Here is a 23,547-nt window from a genome sequence, read left to right as displayed (position 1 = left end):
TCTTTGCTAGCCTTATTTCTGTGGAATCTGAGAACAGATATTTCGGATCCCTTTGAAGACTATAGGGCCAAAGGAAATATCCTCCGATAACAAAGAGAAAGAAGCTTTCTGAGAAACTTCTTTGTGTTCTGTGAAATCATCTCACAGAGTTACAGCTTTCCCCTCAAGAAGCCTTTCGCTAAGACAGTTCTTGTGGAATTGGCAAAGTGATATTTGGAAGCCCATAGAGGGCTATGGTGAAAAAGGAAATATCCTCAGATGAAATCTGGAAAGAAGCTTTCTGAGAAACTGTTCTGTGATGTGTGACTTCCACTCACAGAGTTACATGTGTATGTCGTGGATCTCTTTGCTAGCCTTATTTCTGTGGAATCTGAGAACAGATATTTCGGATCCCTTTGAAGACTATAGGGCCAAAGGAAATATCCTCCGATAACAAAGAAAAAGAAGCTTTCAGAGAAATTTCTTTGTGTTCTGTGAAATCATCTCACAGAGTTACAGCTTTCCCCTCAAGAAGCCTTTCGCTAAGACAGTTCTTGTGGAATTGGCAAAGTGATATTTGGAAGCCCATAGGGGGCTATGGTGAAAAAGGAAATATCCTCAGATGAAATCTGGAAAGAAGCTTTCTGAGAAACTGCTTAGTGTTCTGTTAATTCATCTCACAGAGTTACATCTGTTTTTCGTGGATCTCTTTGCTAGCCTTATTTCTGTGGAATCTGAGAACAGATATTTCGGATCCCTTTGAAGACTATAGGGCCAAAGGAAATATCCTCCGATAACAAAGAGAAAGAAGCTTTCTGAGAAACTTCTTTGTGTTCTGTGAAATCATCTCACAGAGTTACAGCTTTCCCCTCAAGAAGCCTTTCGCTAAGACAGTTCTTGTGGAATTGGCAAAGTGATATTTGGAAGCCCATAGAGGGCTATGGTGAAAAAGGAAATATCCTCAGATGAAATCTGGAAAGAAGCTTTCTGAGAAACTGCTTAGTGTTCTGTTAATTCATCTCACAGAGTTACATCTGTATTTCGTGGATCTCTTTGCTAGCCTTATTTCTGTGGAATCTGAGAACAGATATTTCGCATCCCTTTGAAGACTATAGGGCCAAAGGAAATATCCTCCGATAACAAAGAGAAAGAAGATTTCTGAGAAACTTCTTTGTGTTCTGTGTAATCATCTCACAGAGTTACAGCTTTCCCCTCAAGAAGCCTTTCGCTAAGACAGTTCTTGTGGAATTGGCAAAGTGATATTTGGAAGCCCATAGAGGGCTATGGTGAAAAAGGACATATCCTCAGATGAAATCTGGAAAGAAGCTTTCTGAGAAACTGCTCTGTGATGTGTGACTTCCACTCACAGAGTTACATCTGTATTTCGTGGATCTCTTTGCTAGCCTTATTTCTGTGGAATCTGAGAACAGATATTTCGGATCCCTTTGAAGAGTATAGGGCCAAAGGAAATATCCTCCGATAACAAAGAGAAAGAAGCTTTCTGAGAAACTTCTTTGTGTTCTGTGAAATCATCTCACAGAATTACAGCTTTCCCCTCAAGAAGCCTTTCGCTAAGACACTTCTTTTGGAATTGGCAAAGTGATATTGGGAAGCCCTTTGAGGGCTATGGTGAAAAAGGAAATATCCTCAGATGAAATCTGGAAAGAAGCTTTCTGAGAAACTGCTTAGTGTTCTGTGAATTCATCTCAGAGAGTTACATGTGTATTTCGTGGATCTCTTTGCTAGCCTTATTTCTGTGGAATCTGAGAACAGATATTTCGGATCCCTTTGAAGACTATAGGGCCAAAGGAAATATCCTCCGATAACAAAGAGAAAGAAGCTTTCTGAGAAACTTCTTTGTGTTCTGTGAAATCATCTCACAGAGTTACAGCTTTCCCCTCTAGAAGCCTTTCGCTAAGACAGTTCTTGTGGAATTGGCAAAGTGATATTTGGAAGCCCATAGAGGGCTATGGTGAAAAAGGAAATATCCTCAGATGAAATCTGGAAAGAAGCTTTCTGAGAAACTCCTCTGTGATGTGTGACTTCCACTCACAGAGTTACATGTGTATGTCGTGGATCTCTTTGCTAGCCTTATTTCTGTGGAATCTGAGAACAGATATTTCGGATCCCTTTGAAGACTATACGGCCAAAGGAAATATCCTCCGATAACAAAGAAAAAGAAACTTTCAGAGAAACTTCTTTGTGTTCTGTGAAATCATCTCACAGAATTACAGCTTTCCCCTCAAGAAGCCTTTCGCTAAGACACTTCTTGTGGAATTGGCAAAGTAATATTTGGAAGCCCTTTGAGGGCTATGGTGAAAAAGGAAATATCCTCAGATGAAATCTGGAAAGAAGCCTTCTGAGAAACTGCTTAGTGTTCTGTTAATTCATCTCACAGAGTTACATGTGTATTTCGTGGATCTCTTTGCTAGCCTTATTTCTGTGGAATCTGAGAACAGATATTTCGGATCCCTTTGAAGACTATAGGGCCAAAGGAAATATCCTCCGATAACAAAGAGAAAGAAGCTTTCTGAGAAACTTCTTTGTGTTCTGTGAAATCATCTCACAGAGTTACAGCTTTCCCCTCAAGAAGCCTTTCGCTAAGACACTTCTTGTGGAATTGGCAAAGTGATATTTGGAAGCCCATAGAGGGCTATGGTGAAAAAGGTAATATCCTCAGATGAAATCTGCAAAGAAGCTTTCTGAGAAACTGCTTAGTGTTCTGTTAATTCATCTCACAGAGTTACATCTGTATTTCGTGGATCTCTTTGCTAGCCTTATTTCTGTGGAATCTGAGAACAGATATTTCGGATCCCTTTGAAGACTATAGGGCCAAAGGAAATATCCTCCGATAACAAACAGAAAGAAGCTTTCTGGGAAACTTCTTTGTGTTCTGTGAAATCATCTCACAGAGTTACAGCTTTCCCCTCAAGAAGCCTTTCGCTAAGAGAGTTCTTGTCGAATTGGCAAAGTGATATTTGGAAGCTCATAGAGGGCTATGGTTAAAAAGGAAATATCCTCAGATGAAATCTGGAAAGAAGCTTTCTGAGAAACTGCTTAGTGTTCTGTTAATTCATCTCACAGAGTTACATCTGTATTTCGTGAATCTCTTTGCTAGCCTTATTTCTGTGGAATCTGAGAACAGATATTTCGGATCCCTTTGAAGACTATAGGGCCAAAGGGAATATCCTCCGATAACAAAGAGAAAGAAGCTTTCTGAGAAACTTCTTTGTGTTCTGTGAAATCATCTCACAGAGTTACAGCTTTCCCCTCAAGAAGCCTTTCGCTAAGACAGTTCTTGTGGAATTGGCAAAGTGATATTTGGAAGCCCATAGAGGGCTATGGTGAAAAAGGAAATATCCTCAGATGAAATCTGGAAAGAAGCTTTCTGAGAAACTGTTCTGTGATGTGTGACTTCCACTCACAGAGTTACATGTGTATGTCGTGGATCTCTTTGCTAGCCTTATTTCTGTGGAATCTGAGAACAGATATTTCGGATCCCTTTGAAGACTATAGGGCCAAAGGAAATATCCTCCGATAACAAAGAAAAAGAAGCTTTCAGAGAAATTTCTTTGTGTTCTGTGAAATCATCTCACAGAGTTACAGCTTTCCCCTCAAGAAGCCTTTCGCTAAGACAGTTCTTGTGGAATTGGCAAAGTGATATTTGGAAGCCCATAGGGGGCTATGGTGAAAAAGGAAATATCCTCAGATGAAATCTGGAAAGAAGCTTTCTGAGAAACTGCTTAGTGTTCTGTTAATTCATCTCACAGAGTTACATCTGTATTTCGTGGATCTCTTTGCTAGCCTTATTTCTGTGGAATCTGAGAACAGATATTTCGGATCCCTTTGAAGACTATAGGGCCAAAGGAAATATCCTCCGATAACAAAGAGAAAGAAGCTTTCTGAGAAATTTCTTTGTGTTCTGTGAAATCATCTCACAGAGTTACAGCTTTCCCCTCAAGAAGCCTTTCGCTAAGACAGTTCTTGTGTAATTGGCAAAGTGATATTTGGAAGCCCATAGAGGGCTATGGTGAAAAAGGAAATATCCTCAGATGAAATCTGGAAAGAAGCTTTCTGAGAAACTGCTTAGTGTTCTGTTAATTCATCTCACAGAGTTACATCTGTATTTCGTGGATCTCTTTGCTAGCCTTATTTCTGTGGAATCTGAGAACAGATATTTCGCATCCCTTTGAAGACTATAGGGCCAAAGGAAATATCCTCCGATAACAAAGAGAAAGAAGATTTCTGAGAAACTTCTTTGTGTTCTGTGTAATCATCTCACAGAGTTACAGCTTTCCCCTCAAGAAGCCTTTCGCTAAGACAGTTCTTGTGGAATTGGCAAAGTGATATTTGGAAGCCCATAGAGGGCTATGGTGAAAAAGGAAATATCCTCAGATGAAATCTGGAAAGAAGCTTTCTGAGAAACTGCTCTGTGATGTGTGACTTCCACTCACAGAGTTACATCTGTATTTCGTGGATCTCTTTGCTAGCCTTATTTCTGTGGAATCTGAGAACAGGTATTTCGGATCCCTTTGAAGAGTATAGGGCCAAAGGAAATATCCTCCGATAACAAAGAGAAAGAAGCTTTCTGAGAAACTTCTTTGTGTTCTGTGAAATCATCTCACAGAATTACAGCTTTCCCCTCAAGAAGCCTTTCGCTAAGACACTTCTTGTGGAATTGGCAAAGTGATATTTGGAAGCCCTTTGAGGGCTATGGTGAAAAAGGAAATATCCTCAGATGAAATCTGGAAAGAAGCTTTCTGAGAAACTGCTTAGTGTTCTGTGAATTCATCTCACAGAGTTACATGTGTATTTCGTGGATCTCTTTGCTAGCCTTATTTCTGTGGAATCTGAGAACAGATATTTCGGATCCCTTTGAAGACTATAGGGCCAAAGGAAATATCCTCCGATAACAAAGAGAAAGAAGCTTTCTGAGAAACTTCTTTGTGTTCTGTGAAATCATCTCACAGAATTACAGCTTTCCCCTCAAGAAGCCTTTCGCTAAGACACTTCTTGTGGAATTGGCAAAGTAATATTTGGAAGCCCTTTGAGGGCTATGGTGAAAAAGGAAGTATCCTCAGATGAAATCTGGAAAGAAGCCTTCTGAGAAACTGCTTAGTGTTCTGTTAATTCATCTCACAGAGTTACATGTGTATTTCGTGGATCTCTTTGCTAGCCTTATTTCTGTGGAATCTGAGAACAGATATTTCGGAACCCTTTGAAGACTATAGGGCCAAAGTAAATATCCTCCGAGAACAAAGAGAAAGAAGCTTTCTGAGAAACTTCTTTGTGTTCTGTGAAATCATCTCACAGAGTTACAGCTTTCCCCTCTAGAAGCCTTTCGCTAATACAGTTCTTGTGGAATGGGCAAAGTGATATTTGGAAGCCCATAGAGGGCTATGGTGAAAAAGGAAATATCCTCAGATGAAATCTGGAAAGAAGCTTTCTGAGAAACTCCTCTGTGATGTGTGACTTCCACTCACAGAGTTACATGTGTATGTCGTGGATCTCTTTGCTAGCCTTATTTCTGTGGAATCTGAGAACAGATATTTCGGATCCCTTTGAAGAATTTAGGGCCAAAGGAAATATCCTCCGATAACAAAGAAAAAGAAACTTTCAGAGAAACTTCTTTGTGTTCTGTGAAATCATCTCACAGAATTACAGCTTTCCCCTCAAGAAGCCTTTCGCTAAGACACTTCTTGTGGAATTGGCAAAGTAATATTTGGAAGCCCTTTGAGGGCTATGGTGAAAAAGGAAATATCCTCAGATGAAATCTGGAAAGAAGCCTTCTGAGAAACTGCTTAGTGTTCTGTTAATTCATCTCACAGAGTTACATGTGTATTTCGTGGATCTCTTTGCTAGCCTTATTTCTGTGGAATCTGAGAACAGATATTTCGGATCCCTTTGAAGACTATAGGGCCAAAGGAAATATCCTCCGATAACAAAGAGAAAGAAGCTTTCTGAGAAACTTCTTTGTGTTCTGTGAAATCATCTCACAGAGTTACAGCTTTCCCCTCAAGAAGCCTTTCGCTAAGACAGTTCTTGTGGAATTGGCAAAGTGATATTTGGAAGCCCATAGAGGGCTATGGTGAAAAAGGAAATATCCTCAGATGAAATCTGGAAAGAAGCTTTCTGAGAAACTCCTCTGTGATGTGTGACTTCCACTCACAGAGTTACATGTGTATGTCGTGGATCTCTTTGCTAGCCTTATTTCTGTGGAATCTGAGAACAGATATTTCGGATCCCTTTGAAGACTATAGGGCCAAAGGAAATATCCTCCGATAACAAAGAAAAAGAAGCTTTCAGAGAAATTTCTTTGTGTTCTGTGAAATCATCTCACAGAGTTACAGCTTTCCCCTCAAGTAGCCTTTCGCTAAGACAGTTCTTGTGGAATTGGCAAAGTGATATTTGGAAGCCCATAGAGGTCTATGGTGAAAAAGGAAATATCCTCAGATGAAATCTGGAAAGAAGCTTTCTGAGAAACTGCTTAGTGTTCTGTTAATTCATCTCACAGTTACATGTGTATTTCGTGGATCTCTTTGCTAGCCTTATTTCTGTGGAATCTGAGAACAGATATTTCGGATCCCTTTGAAGACTATAGGGCCAAAGGAAATATCCTCCGATAACAAAGAGAAAGAAGCTTTCTGAGAAACTTCTTTGTGTTCTGTGAAATCATCTCACAGAGTTACAGCTTTCCCCTCAAGAAGCCTTTCGCTAAGACAGTTCTTGTGGAATTGGCAAAGTGATATTTGGAAGCCCATAGAGGGCTATGGTGAAAAAGGAAATATCCTCAGATGAAATCTGGAAAGAAGATTTCTGAGAAACTGCTTAGTGTTCTGTTAATTCATCTCACAGAGTTACATCTGTATTTCGTGGATCTCTTTGCTAGCCTTATTTCTGTGGAATCTGAGAACAGATATTTCGCATCCCTTTGAAGACTATAGGGCCAAAGGAAATATCCTCCGATAACAAAGAGAAAGAAGATTTCTGAGAAACTTCTTTGTGTTCTGTGTAATCATCTCACAGAGTTACAGCTTTCCCCTCAAGAAGCCTTTCGCTAAGACAGTTCTTGTGGAATTGGCAAAGTGATATTTGGAAGCCCATAGAGGGCTATGGTGAAAAAGGAAATATCCTCAGATGAAATCTGGAAAGAAGCTTTCTGAGAAACTGCTCTGTGATGTGTGACTTCCACTCACAGAGTTACATCTGTATTTCGTGGATCTCTTTGCTAGCCTTATTTCTGTGGAATCTGAGAACAGATATTTCGGATCCCTTTGAAGAGTATAGGGCCAAAGGAAATATCCTCCGATAACAAAGAGAAAGAAGCTTTCTGAGAAACTTCTTTGTGTTCTGTGAAATCATCTCACAGAATTACAGCTTTCCCTTCAAGAAGCCTTTCGCTAAGACACTTCTTGTGGAATTGGCAAAGTGATATTTGGAAGCCCTTTGAGGGCTATGGTGAAAAAGGAAATATCCTCAGATGAAATCTGGAAAGAAGCTTTCTGAGAAACTGCTTAGTGTTCTGTGAATTCATCTCACAGAGTTACATGTGTATTTCGTGGATCTCTTTGCTAGCCTTATTTCTGTGGAATCTGAGAACAGATATTTCGGATACCTTTGAAGACTATAGGGCCAAAGGAAATATCCTCCGATAACAAAGAGAAAGAAGCTTTCTGAGAAACTTCTTTGTGTTCTGTGAAATCATCTCACAGAATTACAGCTTTCCCCTCAAGAAGCCTTTCGCTAAGACACTTCTTGTGGAATTGGCAAAGTAATATTTGGAAGCCCTTTGAGGGCTATGGTGAAAAAGGAAATATCCTCAGATGAAATCTGGAAAGAATCCTTCTGAGAAACTGCTTAGTGTTCTGTTAATTCATCTCACAGAGTTACATGTGTATTTCGTGGATCTCTTTGCTAGCCTTATTTCTGTGGAATCTGAGAACAGATATTTCGGATCCCTTTGAAGACTATAGGGCCAAAGTAAATATCCTCCGATAACAAAGAGAAAGAAGCTTTCAGAGAAACTTCTTTGTGTTCTGTGAAATCATCTCACAGAGTTACAGCTTTCCCCTCTAGAAGCCTTTCGCTAAGACAGTTCTTGTGGAATTGGCAAAGTGATATTTGGAAGCCCATAGAGGGCTATGGTGAAAAAGGAAATATCCTCAGATGAAATCTGGAAAGAAGCTTTCTGAGAAACTCCTCTGTGATGTGTGACTTCCACTCACAGAGTTACATGTGTATGTCGTGGATCTCTTTGCTAGCCTTATTTCTGTGGAATCTGAGAACAGATATTTCGGATCCCTTTGAAGACTATAGGGCCAAAGGAAATATCCTCCGTTAACAAAGAAAAAGAAACTTTCAGAGAAACTTCTTTGTGTTCTGTGAAATCATCTCACAGAATTACAGCTTTCCCCTCAAGAAGCCTTTCGCTAAGACACTTCTTGTGGAATTGGCAAAGTAATATTTGGAAGCCCTTTGAGGGCTATGGTGAAAAAGGAAATATCCTCAGATGAAATCTGGAAAGAAGCCTTCTGAGAAACTGCTTAGTGTTCTGTTAATTCTTCTCACAGAGTTACATGTGTATTTCGTGGATCTCTTTGCTAGCCTTATTTCTGTGGAATCTGAGAACAGATATTTCGGATACCTTTGAAGACTATAGGGCCAAAGGAAATATCCTCCGATAACAAAGAGAAAGAAGCTTTCTGAGAAACTTCTTTGTGTTCTGTGAAATCATCTCACAGAGTTACAGCTTTCCCCTCAAGAAGCCTTTCGCTAAGACAGTTATTGTGGAATTGGCAAAGTGATATTTGGAAGCCCATAGAGGGCTATGGTGAAAAAGGAAATATCCTCAGATGAAATCTGGAAAGAAGCTTTCTGAGAAACTCCTCTGTGATGTGTGACTTCCACTCACAGAGTTACATGTGTATGTCGTGGATCTCTTTGCTAGCCTTATTTCTGTGGAATCTGAGAACAGATATTTCGGATCCCTTTGAAGACTATAGGGCCAAAGGAAATATCCTCCGATAACAAAGAAAAAGAAGCTTTCAGAGAAATTTCTTTGTGTTCTGTGAAATCATCTCACAGAGTTACAGCTTTCCCCTCAAGAAGCCTTTCGCTAAGTCAGATCTTGTGGAATTGGCAAAGTGATATTTGGAAGCCCTTTGAGGGCTATGGTGAAAAAGGAAATATCCTCAGATGAAATCTGGAAAGAAGCTTTCTGAGAAACTGCTTAGTGTTCTGTTAATTCATCTCACAGTTACATGTGTATTTCGTGGATCTCTTTGCTAGCCTTATTTCTGTGGAATCTGAGAACAGATATTTCGGATCCCTTTGAAGACTATAGGGCCAAAGGAAATATCCTCCGATAACAAAGAGAAAGAAGCTTTCTGAGAAACTTCTTTGTGTTCTGTGAAATCATCTCACAGAGTTACAGCTTTCCCCTCAAGAAGCCTTTCGCTAAGACAGTTCTTGTGGAATTGGCAAAGTGATATTTGGAAGCCCATAGAGGGCTATGGTGAAAAAGGAAATATCCTCAGATGAAATCTGGAAAGAAGCTTTCTGAGAAACTGCTTAGTGTTCTGTTAATTCATCTCACAGTGTTACATCTGTGTTTCTTGGATCTCTTTGCTAGCCTTATTTCTGTGGAATCTGAGAACAGATATTTCGTATCCCTTTGAAGACTATAGGGCCAAAGGAAATATCCTGCGATAACAAAGAGAATGAAGCTTTCTGAGAAACTTCTCTGTGTTCTGTGAAATCATCTCACAGAGTTACAGCTTTCCCCTCAAGAAGACTTTCGCTAAGACAGTTCTTGTGGAATTGGCAAAGTGATATTTGGAAGCCCATAGAGGGCTATGGTGAAAAAGGAAATATCCTCAGATGAAATCTGGAAAGAAGCTTTCTGAGAAACTGCTCTGTGATGTGTGACTTCCACTCACAGAGTTACATGTGTATGTCGTGGATCTCTTTGCTAGCCTTATTTCTGTGGAATCTGAGAACAGATATTTCGTATCCCTTTGAAGACTATAGGGCCAAGGAAATATCCTGCGATAACAAAGAGAAAGAAGCTTTCTGAGAAACTTCTTTGTGTTCTGTGAAATCACCTCACAGAGTTACAGCTTTCCCCTCAAGAAGCCTTTCGCTAAGACAGTTCTTGTGGAATTGGCAAAGTGATATTTGGAAGCCCATAGAGGGCTATGGTGAAAAAGGAAATATCCTCAGATGAAATATGGAAAGAAGCTTTCTGAGAAACTGCGTAGTGTTCTGTTAATTCTTCTCACAGAGTTTCATCTGTATTTCGTGGATCTCTTTGCTAGCCTTATTTCTGTGGAATCTGAGAACAGATATTTCGGATCCCTTTGAAGACTATAGGGCCAAGGAAATATCCTGCGATAACAAAGAGAAAGAAGCTTTCTGAGAAACTTCTTTGTGTTCTGTGAAATCATCTCACAGAGTTACAGCTATCCCCTCAAGAAGCCTTTCGCTAAGACAGTTCTTGTGGAATTGGCAAAGTGATATTTGGAAGCCCATAGAGGTCTATGGTGAAAAAGGAAATATCCTCAGATGAAATGTGGAAAGAAGCTTTCTGAGAAACTGCTTAGTGTTCTGTTAATTCATCTCACAGAGTTACATGTGTATTTCGTGGATCTCTTTGCTAGCCTTATTTCTGTGGAATCTGAGAACAGATATTTCGGATCCCTTTGAAGACTATAGGGCCAAAGGAAATATCCTCCGATAACAAAGAGAAAGAAGCTTTCTGAGAAAGTTCTTTGTGTTCTGTGTAATCACCTCACAGAGTTACAGCTTTCCCCTCAAGAAGCCTTTCGCTAAGACAGTTCTTGTGGAATTGGCAAAGTTATATTGGGAAGCCCATAGAGGGCTATGGTGAAAAAGGAAATATCCTCAGATGAAATCTGGAAAGAAGCTTTCTGAGAAACTGCTCTGTGATGTGTGACTTCCACTCACAGAGTTACATCTGTATGTCGTGGATCTCTTTGCTAGCCTTATTTCTGTGGAATCTGAGAACAGATATTTCGGATCCCTTTGAAGACTATATTGCCAAAGGGAATATCCTCCGATAACAAAGAAAAAGAAGCTTTCAGAGAAATTTCTTTGTGTTCTGTGAAATCATCTCACAGAGTTACAGCTTTCCCCTCAAGAAGCCTTTCGCTAAGACAGTTCTTGTGGAATTGGCAAAGTGATATTTGGAAGCCCATAGAGGGCTATGGTGAAAAAGGACATATCCTCAGATGAAATCTGGAAAGAAGATTTCTGAGAAACTGCTAAGTGTTCTGTTAATTCATCTCACAGAGTTACATCTGTGTTTCGTGGATCTCTTTGCTAGCCTTATTTCTGTGGAATCTGAGAACAGATATTTCGGATGCCTTTGAAGTCTATAGGGCCAAAGGAAATATCCTGCGATAACAAAGAGAAAGAAGCTTTCTGAGAAACTTCTTTGTGTTCTGTGAAATCATCTCACAGAGTTACAGCTTTCCCCTCAAGAAGCCTTTCGCTAAGACAGTTCTTGTGGAATTGGCAAAGTGATATTTGGAAGCCCATAGAGGGCTATGGTGAAAAAGGAAATATCCTCAGATGAAATCTGGAAAGAAGCTTTCTGAGAAACTGCTCTGTGATGTGTGACTTCCACTCACAGAGTTACATGTGTATGTCGTGGATCTCTTTGCTAGCCTTATTTCTGTGGAATCTGAGAACAGATATTTCGGATCCCTTTGAAGACTATATTGCCAAAGGGAATATCCTCCGATAACAAAGAAAAAGAAGCTTTCAGAGAAATTTCTTTGTGTTCTGTGAAATCATCTCACAGAGTTACAGCTTTCCCCTCAAGAAGCCTTTCGCTAAGATAGTTCTTGTGGAATTGGCAAAGTGATATTTGGAAGCCCATACAGGGCTATGGTGAAAAAGGAAATATCCTCAGATGAAATCTGGAAAGAAGCTTTCTGAGAAACTGCTGAGTGTTCTGTTAATTCATCTCACAGAGTTACATGTGTATTTCGTGGATCTCTTTGCTAGCCTTATTTCTGTGGAATCTGAGAACAGATATTTCGGATCCCTTTGAAGACTATAGGGCCAAAGGAAATATCCTCCGATAACAAAGAGAAAGAAGCTTTCTGAGAAAGTTCTTTGTGTTCTGTGTAATCACCTCACAGAGTTACAGCTTTCCCCTCAAGAAGCCTTTCGCTAAGACAGTTCTTGTGGAATTGGCAAAGTGATATTTGGAAGCCCATAGAGGGCTATGGTGAAAAAGGAAATATCCTCAGATGAAATCTGGAAAGAAGCTTTCTGAGAAACTGCTCTGTGATGTGTGACTTCCACTCACAGAGTTACATGTGTATGTCGTGGATCTCTTTGCTAGCCTTATTTCTGTGGAATCTGAGAACAGATATTTCGGATCCCTTTGAAGACTATAGGGCCAAGGAAATATCCTGCGATAACAAAGAGAAAGAAGCTTTCTGAGAAACTTCTTTGTGTTCTGTGAAATCATCTCACAGAGTTACAGCTTTCCCCTCAAGAAGCCTTTTGCAAAGACAGTTCTTGTGGAATTGGCAAAGTGATATTTGGAAGCCCATAGAGGGCTATGGTGAAAAAGGAAATATCCTCAGATGAAATCTGGAAAGAAGCTTTCTGAGAAACTGCTTAGTGTTCTGTTAATTCATCTCACAGAGTTACATGTGTATTTCGTGGATCTCTTTGCTAGCCTTATTTCTGTGGAATCTGAGAACAGATATTTCGGATCCCTTTGAAGACTATAGGGCCAAAGGAAATATCCTCCGATAACAAAGAGAAAGAAGCTTTCTGAGAAAGTTCTTTGTGTTCTGTGTAATCACCTCACAGAGTTACAGCTTTCCCCTCAAGAAGCCTTTCGCTAAGACAGTTCTTGTGGAATTGGCAAAGTGATATTTGGAAGCCCATAGAGGGCTATGGTGAAAAAGGAAATATCCTCAGATGAAATCTGGAAAGAAGCTTTCTGAGAAACTGCTTAGTGTTCTGTTAATTCTTCTCACAGAGTTTCATCTGTATTTCGTGGATCTCTTTGCTAGCCTTATTTCTGTGGAATCTGAGAACAGATATTTCGGATCCCTTTGAAGACTATAGGGCCAAAGGAAATATCCTCCGATAACAAAGAGAAAGAAGCTTTCTGAGAAACTTCTTTGTGTTCTGTGAAATCATCTCACAGAGTTACAGCTTTCCCCTCAAGAAGCCTTTCGCTAAGACAGTTCTTGTGGAATTGGCAAAGTGATATTTGGAAGCCCATAGAGGGCTATGGTGAAAAAGGAAATATCCTCAGATGAAATCTGGAAAGAAGCTTTCTGAGAAACTGCTTAGTGTTCTGTGAATTCATCTCACAGAGTTACATCTGTATTTCGTGGATCTCTTTGCTAGCCTTATTTCTGTGGAATCTGAGAACAGATATTTCGGATCCCTTTGAAGACTATAGGGCCAAAGGAAATATCCTGCGATAACAAAGAGAAAGAAGCTTTCTGAGAAACTTCTTTGTGTTCTGTGAAATCATCTCACAGAGTTACAGCTTTCCCCTCAAGAAGCCTTTCGCTAAGACAGTTCTTGTGGAATTGGCAAAGTGATATTGGGAAGCTCATAGAGGGCTATGGTGAAAAAGGAAATATCCTCAGATGAAATCTGGAAAGAAGCTTTCTGAGAAACTGCTCTGTGATGTGTGACTTACACTCACAGAGATACATCTGTATGTCGTGGATCAATTTGCTAGCCTTATTTCTGTGGAATCTGAGAACAGATATTTCGGATCCCTTTGAAGACTATAGGGCCAAAGGAAATATCCTCCGATAACAAAGAAAAAGAAGCTTTCAGAGAAATTTCTTTGTGTTCTGTGAAATCATCTCACAGAGTTACAGCTTTCCCCTCAAGAAGCCTTTCGCTAAGACAGTTCTTGTGGAATTGGCAAAGTGATATTTGGAAGCCCATAGAGGGCTAGGGTGAAAAAGGAAATATCCTCAGATGAAATCTGGAAAGAAGCTTTCTGAGAAACTGCTAAGTGTTCTGTTAATTCATCTCACAGAGTTACATCTGTGTTTCGTGGATCTCTTTGCTAGCCTTATTTCTGTGGAATCTGAGAACAGATATTTCGGATGCCTTTGAAGTCTATAGGGCCAAAGGAAATATCCTGCGATAACAAAGAGAAAGAAGCTTTCTGAGAAACTTCTTTGTGTTCTGTGAAATCATCTCACAGAGTTACAGCTTTCCCCTCAAGAAGCCTTTCGCTAAGACAGTTCTTGTGGAATTGGCAAAGTGATATTTGGAAGCCCATAGAGGGCTATGGTGAAAAAGGAAATATCCTCAGATGAAATCTGGAAAGAAGCTTTCTGAGAAACTGCTCTGTGATGTGTGACTTCCACTCACAGAGTTACATGTGTATGTCGGGGATCTCTTTGCTAGCCTTATTTCTGTGGAATCTGAGAACAGATATTTCGGATCCCTTTGAAGACTATATTGCCAAAGGGAATATCCTCCGATAACAAAGAAAAAGAAGCTTTCAGAGAAATTTCTTTGTGTTCTGTGAAATCATCTCACAGAGTTACAGCTTTCCCCTCAAGAAGCCTTTCGCTAAGATAGTTCTTGTGGAATTGGCAAAGTGATATTTGGAAGCCCATAGAGGGCTATGGTGAAAAAGGAAATATCCTCAGATGAAATCTGGAAAGAAGCTTTCTGAGAAACTGCTCTGTGATGTGTGACTTCCACTCACAGAGTTACATGTGTATGTCGTGGATCTCTTTGCTAGCCTTATTTCTGTGGAATCTGAGAACAGATATTTCGGATCCCTTTGAAGACTATATTGCCAAAGGGAATATCCTCCGATAACAAAGAAAAAGAAGCTTTCAGAGAAATTTCTTTGTGTTCTGTGAAATCATCTCACAGAGTTACAGCTTTCCCCTCAAGAAGCCTTTCGCTAAGATAGTTCTTTTGGAATTGGCAAAGTGATATTTGGAAGCCCATAGAGGGCTATGGTGAAAAAGGAAATATCCTCAGATGAAATCTGGAAAGAAGCTTTCTGAGAAACTGCTTAGTGTTCTGTTAATTCATCTCACAGAGTTACATGTGTATTTCGTGGATCTCTTTGCTAGCCTTATTTCTGTGGAATCTGAGAACAGATATTTCGGATCCCTTTGAAGACTATAGGGCCAAAGGAAATATCCTCCGATAACAAAGAGAAAGAAGCTTTCTGAGAAACTTCTTTGTGTTCTGTGAAATCATTTCACAGAGTTACAGCTTTCCCCTCAAGAAGCCTTTCGCTAAGACAGTTCTTGTGGAATTGGCAAAGTGATATTTGGAAGCCCATAGAGGGCTATGTTGAAAAAGGAAATATCCTCAGATGAAATCTGGAAAGAAGCTTTCTGAGAAACTCCTCTGTGATGTGTGACTTCCACTCACAGAGTTACATGTGTATGTCGTGGATCTCTTTGCTAGCCTTATTTCTGTGGAATCTGAGAACAGATATTTCGGATCCCTTTGAAGACTATAGGGCCAAAGGAAATATCCTCCGATAACAAAGAAAAAGAAGCTTTCAGAGAAATTTCTTTGTGTTCTGTGAAATCATCTCACAGAGTTACAGCTTTCCCCTCAAGAAGCCTTTCGCTAAGACAGTTCTTGTGGAATTGGCAAAGTGATATTTGGAAGCCCATAGAGGGCTATGGTGAAAAAGGAAATATCCTCAGATGAAATCTGGAAAGAAGCTTTCTGAGAAACTGCTTAGTGTTCTGTTAATTCATCTCACAGTTACATGTGTATTTCGTGGATCTCTTTGCTAGCCTTATTTCTGTGGAATCTGAGAACAGATATTTCGGATCCCTTTGAAGACTATAGGGCCAAAGGAAATATCCTGCGATAACAAAGAGAAAGAAGCTTTCTGAGAAACTTCTTTGTGTTCTGTGAAATCATCTCACAGAGTTACAGCTTTCCCCTCAAGAAGCCTTTCGCTAAGACAGTTCTTGTGGAATTGGCAAAGTGATATTTGGAAGCCCATAGAGGGCTATGGTGAAAAAGGAAATATCCTCAGATGAAATCTGGAAAGAAGCTTTCTGAGAAACTGCTCTGTGTTGTGTGACTTCCACTCACAGAGTTACATCTGTATGTCGTGGATCTCTTTGCTAGCCTTATTTCTGTGGAATCTGAGAACAGATATTTCGGATCCCTTTGAAGACTATAGGGCCAAGGAAATATCCTGCGATAACAAAGAGAAAGAAGCTTTCTGAGAAACTTCTTTGTGTTCTGTGAAATCATCTCACAGAGATACAGTTTCCCCTCAATAAGCCTTTCGCAAAGACAGTTCTTGTGGAATTGGCAAAGTGATATTTGGAACCCCTAGATGGCTATGGTGAAAAAGGAAATATCCTCAGATGAAATCTGGAAAGAAGCTTTCTGAGAAACTGCTTAGTGTTCTGTTAATTCATCTCACAGAGCTACATCTGTATTTCTTGGAACTCTTTGCTAGCCTTATTTCTGTGGAATCTGAGAACAGATATTTCGGATCCCTTTGAAGACTATAGGGCCAAAGGAAATATCCTCCGATAACAAAGAGAAAGAAGCTTTCTGAGAAACTTCTTTGTGTTCTGTGAAATCATCTCACAGAGTTACAGATTTCCCCTCAAGAAGTCATTCGCTAAGACAGTTCTTGTGGAATTGGCAAAGTGATATTTGGAAGCCCATAGAGGGCTATGGTGAAAAAGGATATATCCTCGGATGAAATCTGGAAAGAAGCTTTCTGAGAAACTCCTCTGTGATGTGTGACTTCCACTCACAGAGTTACATGTGTATGTCGTGGATCTCTTTGCTAGCCTTATTTCTGTGGAATCTGAGAACAGATATTTCGGATCCCTTTGAAGACTATAGGGCCAAAGGAAATATCCTCCGATAACAAAGAAAAAGAAGCTTTCAGAGAAACTTCTTTGTGTTCTGTGAAATCATCTCACAGAATTACAGCTTTCCCCTCAGGAAGCCTTTCGCTAAGACACTTCTTGTGGAATTGGCAAAGTAATATTTGGAAGCCCTTTGAGGGCTATGGTGAAAAAGGAAATATCCTCAGATGAAATCTGGAAAGAAGCCTTCTGAGAAACTGCTTAGTGTTCTGTTAATTCATCTCACAGAGTTACATGTGTATTTCGTGGATCTCTTTGCTAGCCTTATTTCTGTGGAATCTGAGAACAGATATTTCGGATCCCTTTGAAGACTATAGGGCCAAAGGAAATATCCTCCGATAACAAAGAGAAAGAAGCTTTCTGAGAAACTTCTTTGTGTTCTGTGAAATCATCTCACAGAGTTACAGCTTTCCCCTCAAAAAGCCTTTCGCTAAGACAGTTCTTGTGGAATTGGCAAAGTGATATTTGGAAGCCCATAGAGGGCTATGGTGAAAAAGGAAATATCCTCAGATGAAATCTGGAAAGAAGCTTTCTGAGAAACTGCTTAGTGTTCTGTTAATTCATCTCACAGAGTTACATCTGTGTTTCGTGGATCTCTTTGCTAGCCTTATTTCTGCGGAATCTGAGAACAGATATTTCGGATCCCTTTGAAGGCTATAGGGCCAAAGTAAATATCCTGCGATAACAAAGAGAAAGAAGCTTTCTGAGAAACTTCTTTGTGTTCTGTGAAATCATCTCACAGAGTTACAGCTTTCCCCTCAAGAAGCCTTTCGCTAAGACAGTTCTTGTGGAATTGGCAAAGTGATATTTGGAAGCCCATAGAGGGCTACGGTGAAAAAGGAAATATCCTCAGATGAAATCTGGAAAGAAGCTTTCTGAGAAACTGCTCTGCGATGTGTGACTTCCACTCACAGAGTTACATCTGTATTTCGGGGATCTCTCTGCTAGCCTTATTTCTGTGGAATGTGAGAACAGATATTTCGGATCCCTTTGAAGACTATAGGGCCAAAGGAAATATCCTCCGATAACAAAGAAAAAGAAGCTTTCAGAGAAATTTCTTTGTGTTCTGTGAGATCATCTCACAGAGTTACAGCTTTCCCCTCAAGAAGCCTTTCGCTAAGACAGTTCTTGTGGAATTGGCAAAGTGATATTTGGAAGCCCATAGAGGGCTATGGTGAAAAAGGAAATATCCTCAGATGAAATCTGGGAAGAAGCTTTCTGAGAAACTGCTTAGTTTTCTGTTAATTCATCTCACAGAGTTACATGTGTATTTCGTGGATCTCTTTGCAAGCCTTATTTCTGTGGAATCTGAGAACAGATATTTCGGATCCCTTTGAAGACTATAGGGCCAAAGGAAATATCCTCCGATAACAAAGAGAAAGAAGCTTTCTGAGAAACTTCTTTGTGTTCTGTGAAATCATCTCACAGAGTTACAGCTTTCCCCTCAAGAAGCCGTTCGCTAAGACAGTTCTTGTGGAATTGGCAAAGTGATATTTGGAAGCCCATAGAGGGCTATGGTGAAAAAGGAAATATCCTCAGATGAAATCTGGAAAGAAGCTTTCTGAGAAACTGCTTAGTGTTCTGTTAATTCTTCTCACAGAGTTTCATCTGTACTTCGTGGATCTCTTTGCTAGCCTTATTTCTGTGGAATCTGAGAACAGATATTTCGGATCCCTTTGAGGACTATAGGGCCAAAGGAAATATCCTCCGATAACAAAGAGAAATAAGCTTTCTGAGAAACTTCTTTTTGTTCTGTGAAATCATCTCACAGAGTTACAGCTTTCTCCTCAAGAAGCCTTTCGCTAAGACAGTTCTTGTGGAATTGGCAAAGAGATATTTGGAAGCCCATAGAGGGCTATGGTGAAAAAGGAAATATCCTCAGATGAAATCTGGAAAGAAGCTTTCTGAGAAACTGCTTAGTGTTCTGTTAATTCATCTCACAGAGTTACATCTGTATTTCGTGGATCTCTTTGCTAGCCTTATTTCTGTGGAATCTGAGAACAGATATTTCGGATCCCTTTGAAGAGTATAGGGCCAAAGGAAATATCCTCCGATAACAAAGAGAAAGAAGCTTTCTGAGAAACTTCTTTGTGTTCTGTGAAATCATCTCACAGAATTACAGCTTTCCCCTCAAGAAGCCTTTGGCTAAGACACTTCTTGTGGAATTGGCAAAGTGATATTTGGAAGCCCTTTGAGGGCTATGGTGAAAAAGGAAATATCCTCAGATGAAATCTGGAAAGAAGCATTCTGAGAAACTGCTTAGTGTTCTGTTAATTCATCTCACAGAGTTACATCTGTATTTCGTGGATCTCTTTGCTAGCCTTATTTCTGTGGAATCTGAGAACAGATATTTCGGATCCCTTTGAAGACTATAGGGCCAAAGGAAATATCCTCTGATAACAAAGAGAAAGAAGCTTTCTGAGAAACTTCTTTGTGTTCTGTGAAATCATGTCACAGAGTTACAGCTTTCCCCTCAAGAAGCCTTTCGCTAAGACAGTTCTTGTGGAAATGGCAAAGTGATATTTGGAAGCCCATAGAGGGCTATGGTGAAAAAGGAAATATCCTCAGATGAAATCTGGAAAGAATCTTTCTGAGAAACTGCTTAGTGTTCTGTGAATTCATCTCACAGAGTTACATCTGTATTTCGTGGATCTCTTTGCTAGCCTTATTTCTGTGGAATCTGAGAACAGATATTTCGGATCCCTTTGAAGACTATAGGGCCAAAGGAAATATCCTCCGATAACAAAGAGAAAGAAGCTTTCTGAGAAACTTCTTTGTGTTCTGTGAAATCATCTCACAGAATTACAGCTTTCCCCTCAAGAAGCCTTTGGCTAAGACACTTCTTGTGGAATTGGCAAAGTGATATTTGGAAGCCCTTTGAGGGCTATGGTGAAAAAGGAAATATCCTCAGATGAAATCTGGAAAGAAGCATTCTGAGAAACTGCTTAGTGTTCTGTTAATTCATCTCACAGAGTTACATCTGTATTTCGTGGATCTCTTTGCTAGCCTCATTTCTGTGGAATCTGAGAACAGATATTTCGGATCCCTTTGAAGACTATAGGGCCAAAGGAAATATCCTCTGATAACAAAGAGAAAGAAGCTTTCTGAGAAACTTCTTTGTGTTCTGTGAAATCATGTCACAGAGTTACAGCTTTCCCCTCAAGAAGCCTTTCGCTAAGACAGTTCTTGTGGAATTGGCAAAGTGATATTTGGAAGCCCATAGAGGGCTATGGTGAAAAAGGAAATATCCTCAGATGAAATCTGGAAAGAATCTTTCTGAGAAACTGCTTAGTGTTCTGTGAATTCATCTCACAGAGTTACATCTGTATTTCGTGGATCTCTTTGCTAGCCTTATTTCTGTGGAATCTGAGAACAGATATTTCGGATCCCTTTGAAGACTATAGGGCCAAAGGAAATATCCTCCGATAACAAAGAGAAAGAAGCTTTCTGAGAAACTTCTTTGTGTTCTGTGAAATCATCTCACAGAGTTACAGCTTTCCCCTCAAGAAGCCTTTCGCTAAGACAGTTCTTGTGGAATTGGCAAAGTGATATTTGGAAGCCCATAGAGGGCTATGGTGAAAAAGGAAATATCCTCAGATGAAATCTGGAAAGAAGCTTTCTGAGAAACTCCTCTGTGATGTGTGACTTCCACTCACAGAGTTACATGTGTATGTCGTGGATCTCTTTGCTAGCCTTATTTCTGTGGAATCTGAGAACAGATATTTCGGATCCCTTTGAAGACTATAGGGCCAAAGGAAATATCCTCCGATAACAAAGAAAAAGAAGCTTTCAGAGAAATTTCTTTGTGTTCTGTGAAATCATCTCACAGAGTTACAGCTTTCCCCTCAAGAAGCCTTTCGCTAAGACAGTTCTTGTGGAATTGGCAAAGTGATATTTGGAAGCCCATAGAGGGCTATGGTGAAAAAGGAAATATCCTCAGATGAAATCTGGAAAGAAGCTTTCTGAGAAACTGCTTAGTGTTCTGTTAATTCATCTCACAGTTACATGTGTATTTCGTGGATCTCTTTGCTAGCCTTATTTCTGTGGAATCTGAGAACAGATATTTCGGATCCCTTTGAAGACTATAGGGCCAAAGGAAATATCCTCCGATAACAAAGAGAAAGAAGCTTTCTGAGAAACTTCTTTGTGTTCTGTGAAATCATCTCACAGAGTTACAGCTTTCCCCTCAAAAAGCCTTTCGCTAAGACAGTTCTTGTGGAATTGGCAAAGTGATATTTGGAAGCCCATAGAGGGCTATGGTGAAAAAGGAAATATCCTTAGATGAAATCTGGAAAGAAGCTTTCTGAGAAACTGCTTAGTGTTCTGTTAATTCATCTCACAGAGTTACATCTGTGTTTCGTGGATCTCTTTGCTAGCCTTATTTCTGTGGAATGTGAGAACAGATATTTCGGATCCCTTTGAAGGCTATAGGGCCAAAGGAAATATCCTGCGATAACAAAGAGAAAGAAGCTTTCTGAGAAACTTCTTTGTGTTCTGTGAAATCATCTCACAGAGTTACAGCTTTCCCCTCAAGAAGCCTTTCGCTAAGACAGTTCTTGTGGAATTGGCAAAGTGATATTTGGAAGCCCATAGAGGGCTATGGTGAAAAAGGAAATATCCTCAGATGAAATCTGGAAAGAAGCTTTCTGAGAAACTGCTCTGTGATGTGTGACTTCCACTCACAGAGTTACATTCTGTATTTCGGGGATCTCTTTGCTAGCCTTATTTCTGTGGAATCTGAGAACAGATATTTCGGATCCCTTTGAAGACTATAGGGCCAAAGGAAATATCCTCCGATAACAAAGAAAAAGAAGCTTTCAGAGAAATTTCTTTGTGTTCTGTGAAATCATCTCACAGAGTTACAGCTTTCCCCTCAAGAAGCCTTTTGCTAAGACAGTTCTTTTGGAATTGGCAAAGTGATATTTGGAAGCCCATAGAGGGCTATGGTGAAAAAGGAAATATCATCAGATGAAAACTGGAAAGAAGCTTTCTGAGAAACTGCTTAGTGTTCTGTTAATTCATCTCACAGAGTTACATGTGTATTTCGTGGATCTCTTTGCTAGCCTTATTTCTGTGGAATCTGAGAACAGATATTTCGGATCCCTTTGAAGACTATAGGGCCAAAGGAAATATCCTCCGATAACAAAGAGAAAGAAGCTTTCTGAGAAACTTCTTTGTGTTCTGTGAAATCATCTCACAGAGTTACAGCTTTCCCCTCAAGAAGCCTTTCGCTAAGACAGTTCTTGTGGAATTGGCAAAGTGATATTTGGAAGCCCATAGAGGGCTATGGTGAAAAAGGAAATATCCTCAGATGAAATCTGGAAAGAAGCTTTCTGAGAAACTGCTTAGTGTTCTGTTAATTCTTCTCACAGAGTTTCATCTGTATTTCGTGGATCTCTTTGCTAGCCTTATTTCTGTGGAATCTGAGAACAGATATTTCGGATCCCTTTGAGGACTATTGGGCCAAAGGAAATATCCTCCGATAACAAAGAGAAAGAAGCTTTCTGAGAAACTTCTTTTTGTTCTGTGAAATCATCTCACAGAGTTACAGCTTTCCCCTCAAGAAGCCTTTCGCTAAGACAGTTCTTGTGGAATTGGCAAAGAGATATTTGGAAGCCCATAGAGGGCTATGGTGAAAAAGGAAATATCCTCAGATGAAATCTGGAAAGAAGCTTTCTGAGAAACTGCTTAGTGTTCTGTTAATTTATCTCACAGAGTTACATCTGTATTTCGTGGATCTCTTTGCTAGCCTTATTTCTGTGGAATCTGAGAACAGATATTTCGGATCCCTTTGAAGAGTATAGAGCCAAAGGAAATATCCTCCGATAACAAAGAGATAGAAGCTTTCTGAGAAACTTCTTTGTGTTCTGTGAAATCATCTCACAGAATTACAGCTTTCCCCTCAAGAAGCCTTTCGCTAAGACACTTCTTGTGGAATTGGCAAAGTGATATTTGGAAGCCCTTTGAGGGCTATGGTGATAAAGGAAATATCCTCAGATGAAATCTGGAAAGAAGCCTTCTGAGAAACTGCTTAGTGTTCTGTTAATTCATCTCACAGAGTTACATCTGTATTTCGTGGATCTCTTTGCTAGCCTTATTTCTGTGGAATCTGAGAACAGATATTTCGGATCCCTTTGAAGACTATAGGGCCAAAGGAAATATCCTCTGATAACAAAGGGAAAGAAGCTTTCTGAGAAACTTCTTTGTCTTCTGTGAAATCATCTCACAGAGTTACAGCTTTCCCCTCAAGAAGCCTTTCGCTAAGACAGTTCTTGTGGAATTGGCAAAGTGATATTTGGAAGCCCATAGAGGGCTATGGTGAAAAAGGAATTATCCTCAGATGAAATCTGGAAAGAATCTTTCTGAGAAACTGCTTAGTGTTCTGTTAATTCATCTCACAGAGTTACATCTGTATTTCGTGGATCTCTTTGCTAGCCTTATTTCTGTGGAATCTGAGAACAGATATTTCGGATCCCTTTGAAGAATATAGGGCCAAAGGAAATATCCTCCGATAACAAAGAGAAAGAAGCTTTGTGAGAAACTTCTTTGTGTTCTGTGAAATCATCTCACAGAGTTACAGCTTTCCCCTCAAGAAGCCTTTCGCTAAGACAGTTCTTCTGGAATTGGCAAAGTGATATTTGGAAGCCCATAGAGGGCTATG

The sequence above is a fragment of the Macaca mulatta genome, chromosome 1, assembly GCF_049350105.2.
Source record: "Macaca mulatta isolate MMU2019108-1 chromosome 1, T2T-MMU8v2.0, whole genome shotgun sequence".
NCBI classification, from domain to species: Eukaryota; Metazoa; Chordata; class Mammalia; order Primates; family Cercopithecidae; genus Macaca; species Macaca mulatta.
This window is presented reverse-complemented; position numbering follows the sequence as displayed.